A 7,428-nucleotide genomic window follows, 5' to 3' on the forward strand; every position below is an offset into this window, starting at 1 on the left:
CTTGGAGAGAATATACTTACTTATTAAGTTATTGTACTGTATAGGTACTTAGATCAATAATTATTTATTGAACGACATCGTCAAGTGTGACGTATTAGGCTACTTGCGCGCTGCATCCGATCCAAATCCGAGAATTTTCGATCCAAAGTAGCCATGATTATATTAATTATATATGAGGGGTTAGATTCTGAAGCCGAGAATATCTCTCGGAGCATTGTTTACGGACCAAAACAACATTAATACTTTTGTAATTAATGTGTTATACGCAAAGCATTGCGTCCGATCCGAATCCAAGCCGTAACAACAAGCAACATCCGTTGAAATGGACGGCGCGTTGAAACATCAGTGTAAAATCGACATCCGGAATCTGGATCGATCGTAAACTATATTTTAGTAGATTTATATATATCGTATTATATCATATATAGGTATATAATACCATATCGTACGAAAATTTATTTCTTACAAGACATTATGTTTAATAGCTCCAATTATGATACCAACCTGTTGTTTTTAAGTTACACCTAGTACTGTACTGTGGCTAATTCCATTGTACACAATCTCTAAACTAAACTAAAATGGCACGTCTAAATCTATTGCTATCCCTTTCATAATGTTGCTTGCGGAAAAGGATAGCATTAGATTTAGACCTGTTAATTTAGTTTAGTTTAGAGATTGTGTACTAGAAAATCGGCCCCATTGCTACTATAATATTATTTAAACATTAAGGTTTACACACATCGCCTGAAATCAAGTTCAATTCAGTGTAGGTAGGTAAGGTACATATAGAAACCTGCGGTTCAATTTTCAAGTTAAATGACGTGACACTGGAGATATTTTTTTTTTCGAACAAGTTATTAACATGGAGACGACGCGACGTTTACGACTGTCCATACCTAAGTACTAAATGTCAGATTGGCCACCGGGGAATCCCCAAAGATATACCTACCTTATATCTATAATTTGGTTGGTTAGTTTTCCTGTGAAGTCCGTAAGTACATTATGCCAAGAATTAAAAATATTAAAACTTTATATTTAAGCATACCTATACCTACCTTAACTCTTCAGGGTAATTACCTTGGTAACGTACGATATTTGTGAATATGTGTGGTAAGTATTCGCACAAATTATGAGAATCGTTTTAATCGTATTATCGTACAAAATATCGACATCATTTTCTTTAAATTTATCTCTTGTGGTTTTCTGATTCTTTAAATTTATCTCTTGTGGTTTTCTTATTAGAATGGTGAATCGTCAGCAATGCAGGCAGCAAAGCTTAGCAAAAATTCGCGCCCGCCCGAATGAAAATGATGCGTGTGCTCGCGTAGTGCAGCTGTAGCTACTACCAATCACTGCAGGAAGAAAACAAAACGTCATTAGACTCAACTAAGTTATAAGTATAAGTCAACAGTCATAATATTAGTCATAATATAGCCAGTGGCGTATTAACCCAGGAGCATAAAGCGCAAGCCTCATGGTAAGGTTGGAAAGAGCCTAGGAGGCCTCCAAATCCTTCGCCTCGGTGGACGTCGCTGGCTGGGCGCGGTAGAAATGCTTCGGTGTTCCCGTGACCCAGCCGCCAGCGCAGCGCAGGAGCGCCGTTGGGTTTTAGTAGGTATTCCGGTCGCCTCTCGGCTGGCGAGTCCCACATACCCTGCCAGAACACGGGAGGGATTCGTAAATGCATTTCCCAACGATTAAAAAAAAGGAATCCAAATCCTTAGAAAATATCTTGAGTCAAATCTCAAATCAGTCTGAAAGTACATGTAAACAGTACGCGCTGGCTGATTTTGGATCATATTGGTCCAAGATGCCAGTGCCGCTGGACATTACACTTATTTTCTGAGAAACAAAATGTGTGGGCAGTGGGATAGAGTACCTATGTAGTTTTACCTACCTTTAAAGTAGTGTTACTTAGTATGTATTTGCTAGCTTGTGCTAAAGGCCAATTAAAAGGTCTCATTTATTAAAGTTACCTACTTAAAAAAAATTACTAGTCGTAATTTTATATTATGATATTTAGGAAATATAATAAAATCAGCACTCAGACTAAAAAAACTGCTTGACACGTTGTATGCTTTACTGTTTTCAGTTTTCACATTGTATGTTCGGATTTATTTTTAAACGTAGCCGGTACCTACAAATTCAGGACATTGCTGATTAGGTATATATAAGTAAACACATGTTTTATCTTCTTCAATAATCTTGAAAAAGAAAAGGATCTAACTGAATTCAGTACAAAGGAACAGTCGTTCACACAATAATATGTCGAAATTCGTCACTACATATATTTAGTACTCAGTGACGAATTTAGTCATATATTTATTGTGTAGGTAAACCTTGACTATTACTTTGTACTGAATTCAGTTAAATCCTTTTCTTTTTCAGGATTTTTGAAGGATAGGATAATAGGAACAGGAATACCATAATATGACGTGTATTAGTCAGATATCATATATATCTAGCATGCTAAAGAATTACAAACTCTAAAATGTTCAGAAAGTAGGCAAGGCGAGTGATGACGGGCACCTATCAGCAATTATCGCTGTAAGCGAACAAGTGGCTTTTGAATTTTGATAGCTACCTACGAGCTAAATGGTAACTTGCAAGTGCAACACGCCACAAGGAAGATTAAAGAAAAATTCAATCAACTTACTATTTTTCATATTCTGTTGTGCTTTATTGGCTTTCAAATTTAAATACTAAGTAGATAGGTACTTATAGCAGCTTTTAATAGTATTTTCAGTTGGCATAGTTTATTGCTTTATACCTGTGTGGGTAGGTACATTTGCGACTTATAAAAAAGTACTTATATAAAAATATTTTTTCCAGGCTGATCAAAAAGTTGAGAATGCCCTTTCAAACGAGAAGAAACTCGGCGGTTGCTTTTTTCAAATATTCTTATATATGGATTCTATTCTATAATATATGGATATATTATATTATATTTCAGTCGTGCGCAATGCTGGACTGAATCACATCCGCGCTTTCTCCTATTGACTTATACTTAGCTGATGATTATAATAAATATTATATTAGATAAAAAAATATTATATTATTATGATCAAAAGTGCCATTTTCCACAATGAAATCTCTATCTACCGAGAAAATTTGTCGCATTATTTTTTTATAATAGGTAGGTATTACCTATAAAGATACTTATCTAAACAATTATTCTAATTTGATCGACTATTGATTTTATGTAGGTATGGACTGGTATCCAAATAAAGTTTAATTATCATACGCAAATGGAATGCTAACTAAACCTTTAACACAATAGACGTTTAAATTATTATTGGAAGTAGAAAGATTTATAGGCACTCGTCGCGGTCACGTTGAAGAGTTATTGCTCGGCTGACGATAATACATAAAAAAGCGCTAAATTTATTTGATGTATCTGCCCATTGTTTTTATTCTAAGCCCATTAGGAACTGTACGGAAGAAACTGTGCTGAAAAAATAAATAATCGTTTAAAAACTGATTTTTTATAAGAACTTCAATTTCAGGGAATTTTCAGTGAAAGTCGTAACGGAAGTTGATTTCGACTGTCAAGGTAACGAAGGTCGATGTCGACTGTCAAGGTAACGGAAGTCGATTTCGACTGTCGAGGTAACGAAGGTCGATTTCGACTGTCGAGGTAACGAAGATCGACGTTGACTGTCGAGGTAGCGGAAGTCGATTTCGACTGTCGAGGTAACAAAGGTCGATGTTGACTGTCGAGGTAACGAAAGTCGATGGCCACGCTTCATTTCAGTCAGTATTACAAAATAGTAAATACAAAAAAAATACTAAAAAGTTACATTCAAGGAAAATCTATGGTATGGTATGGTATGGTATGGTTAGGTATTTATTTGTTTTTTTTATCAACTTACATATTTTGTGCCATTGTGCCTAAACATGTTCTTTATGAATTGCGATTTACAACTGCTGGCATGATTGCTTTACGTGCTAGATGGAAGAAGGTATCTACGAGCCTACGAGGAAGATTTATTAATAAAAGCTCTCTATGTTTCAGCTTCAGGCTCCTTCATAAATAAGTACTTCAATTTTCGCCTCACCCACTGTTTAACTTTACCCTGTAGACTGTATTATATTTTTTTTACCGACTTCCCAAAAGGAGGTGACTCTCAATTTGGCCCGTTTTTATTTCGACTTTTTAAAAAATATAATATCATAATCATCATGATCAACCCATCACCAGCTCACTACGAACGGGTCTCCTCCCAGATTAAGAATGGTTTGGCCATAGTTTACCAAACTGGCCAAGTGCGGATAGGCAGACTTTGAGATCATTACTAGAACTTTCCGGCATGCAGGTTTTCTCACGAATATTTATGTTTTCCTTCACCGTTAAAGCGAGGGATATTTAATTAGCTTAAAAGGCACAATAAGTGCAAAAAGTTAGAGGGATCGAACCACGGCGATCTCCCGAATAAAATTTTATAGTAAGTAAGTATAAGTAGTTATTCATAATCTTGGCACCATTGACTCTACCTACCCTTAGTAAAGTCCACTTCATTTGCGATAATACGCTACTTAAATACTAATGTGCCACGGCAAAGTGTATATCACTTCCAAGGACAAGCCAAAGCATTGTGTGCAAATAAATGTGTCCTGTCGTTCCTAAATTACCTGTCAAATAACATATTATAATTGTACAGGCATTTCTTTTTTGTGAACTTGACTAAGGCCAGATGTCCACCAAAAAGGCCACCAAAGCGAAGATGTGCGATGTGTTTAGCAGACCAATCAGATTATTGATAGATGACGTGATAATTTTATCATGTCTTAATTTTGTCGAATCTCATTGGTCCGCTGAACACAATATGTTCACTTATACCGATTACCGAGCTTAAGATCCATTAACCAACCTGTATGCCTGAGAGTTCTCTGCCAATCCGCACTTGGCCAGCGTGGAAGACTATGGCCAAAAGCCTTCCCACTCTGAGAGGAGACCCGGCTCTGTAGTGAGCCAGTATAGGTTGATCATAATGAGGCACTTGTATTATCTAGAGAGCGTGTCGTAAAAATTTCATTGAGTTTGGTTGGTTGATATTCAAATAAGACTCCAACTTGTTTGTCTGTTTGTAGTTTGTACCTATACGCTCACTCCGTTGTCAGGTGGGGTCCGCTCGCCTACATTTTCCCGCGCACTTGCCTCTTAGGTCTAAGGTCTATAACTCTATAGTACCTGAGTACAACTATATATACTAGTAGCATACCTAAGTAAGAAGTTTATTCATGTACTTATCTATAGTTTTATACCTACGAAGTATGAAGTATATGGTAGGTTTTAACCTCTCAGTTAGACGTGTAATTACATATTTATATGAAACTCCAGTCCATTTATGTGAAGCTATTATATTACAGTGACAATGGATAGCTTTATAATTATTTCATTGTGATACGACATACCTACTGCAAGTAAAATAACGATGCTAAATCCAAAATCTTATGGTAAAACTTCTTATTATATCACTAGCGACCCGCCGCGGCTTCGCAACGGTACCTAGCTTATTACAATTTTCTTAGGGATACCTAAGTTTTTGAAAATAAAATATAGCCTTTGTTACTCAGGAATAGGCTTCTACTAGTGAAAGCGTTTTCAAAATTGGTCCATTAGTTACAGAGATTACCCCCTAAAACAAACTTACAAACTTTACTTCTTTATAATATTAGTATATATATATATATATATATATATATATATATATATATTAGGTAGATCTTCCATAAAAGACTTGTACATTAATTATTTTAAGTCAAGTTTCGTAATTTCTCGTAAATGAACCATTAGGTTAATATGGATGACAGTATATTTAGCTTAATTGGTTGTTAATTGGCGTGCTAATGTGCAAATCGTTTTAAATACACGCTATATTAACAGAATAATCGAATTGAACAAAGACCATCCTAGTGTCGACTATGTAATAATATATTGTACTTATACCTACTTAAGTATCTACTGTGAAGATTTACAAGTCACATGTGTTCTGCATAATATATTACCAAGTATTATTTATTAGACTTGCAAGTTACCAGGAGAATCACGTTACTAAAAAAAAAATAAAAACCGACTTCGTTACACAAACACTAAAAATTGAAAAATAATTTAATTTATTACCGAATATATTCTGTATACAAGAGTTAATATAGTTCCATAATAATATTTTTTGGTGCCGGTGCCAATTAGCTTTAGCTGCGCGAATCGTCTAGACTTCATATTTTTATGGGACTCCACAATGGCACCTCATTGGCACCGACCCCAAAAAATATTATTATGGAACTATATTAACTCTTGTATACAGAATATATTCGGTAATAAATTAAATTATTTTTAAATTTTTAGTGTTTGTGTAACGAAGTCGGTTTTTATTTTTTTTGTAAAAAAAATTTATTTCACAATTTTTAGTGTCCCCATGGAATTATGCTATGACTGCTTAAAAATCTACTGTTTACTAAGCTATTACACTGATCGCGAGCCATTTACTCTTATCCGTTGAGGAGTTCCAGTATCTATCTTCGAAGATGTTCATCAGATCTTCACCAAATTGAAATGGGACCAACTTTGAAGTATACCCTTTCAAACAAAAAAAGAATTTTCAAAATCGGTCCAGGCGTTTTCGAGTAATCGGGGAACATACATAAAAAATAAAAAAAAATAAAAAAAATAAAAAAAAAAAAAGATTCCGACGAATTGAGAACCCTCCTCCTTTTTTTGAAGTCGGTTAAAAATGCCTCATGTCAACTGAATTAAAATGTACCTAGCATGTAACAGCTAACTTTATATTCCAACCATAGATTTCAACACAGATACCTACCTTTTTAAGGGTAAAAATAAATTTAAAATAGCTAGCTAAGTAGGTACCTATGTTTAATAACGTATAGGTCTAAGTATATGTTTTTGGAACATTGGTAGGTAGTCATTTTAAAATTATTTTATGTTTCATGAAAATACTGAAACTCAAGAAACCGTCTTTTTTTACTAGGTATACTTAGGTAGGTATAGTATGCGACAGGTTGAGATGCTAATCGGGGTATGAGGCGTACAAATAATAATTTTTTCAGCCATTTTCTACTTGGTGTATTTTGAAAACAATAGCTGAAATGTAAGAATGTTAGAAATTTTTAGAAATAGGCCCTTATTTTTGATACCCCACAATGTGTATATTGTCCAAACACAATGCACCCTTTATCCCCTCACTCTCATATTTCGATGGGACGGCGATCCGACAAGACCGGAGAGAAATCAGGCGCAGGACCAACGGCTTTACTTACTCTCTGAGGCACGGGGGCGTGACACCGCCAACTTTTTAGCTCCTATCTGGACTAGTACCCACAGTCCATCACTCTTGTCATTGGTTTTTGAAAATGCGACTCTCATGCCGTAAGCCATTAGAGAGTTAAAACTTACATACATCTCACACA

Source organism: Maniola hyperantus, chromosome 2 (genome assembly GCF_902806685.2).
Source record: "Maniola hyperantus chromosome 2, iAphHyp1.2, whole genome shotgun sequence".
Taxonomy (NCBI): domain Eukaryota; kingdom Metazoa; phylum Arthropoda; class Insecta; order Lepidoptera; family Nymphalidae; genus Maniola; species Maniola hyperantus.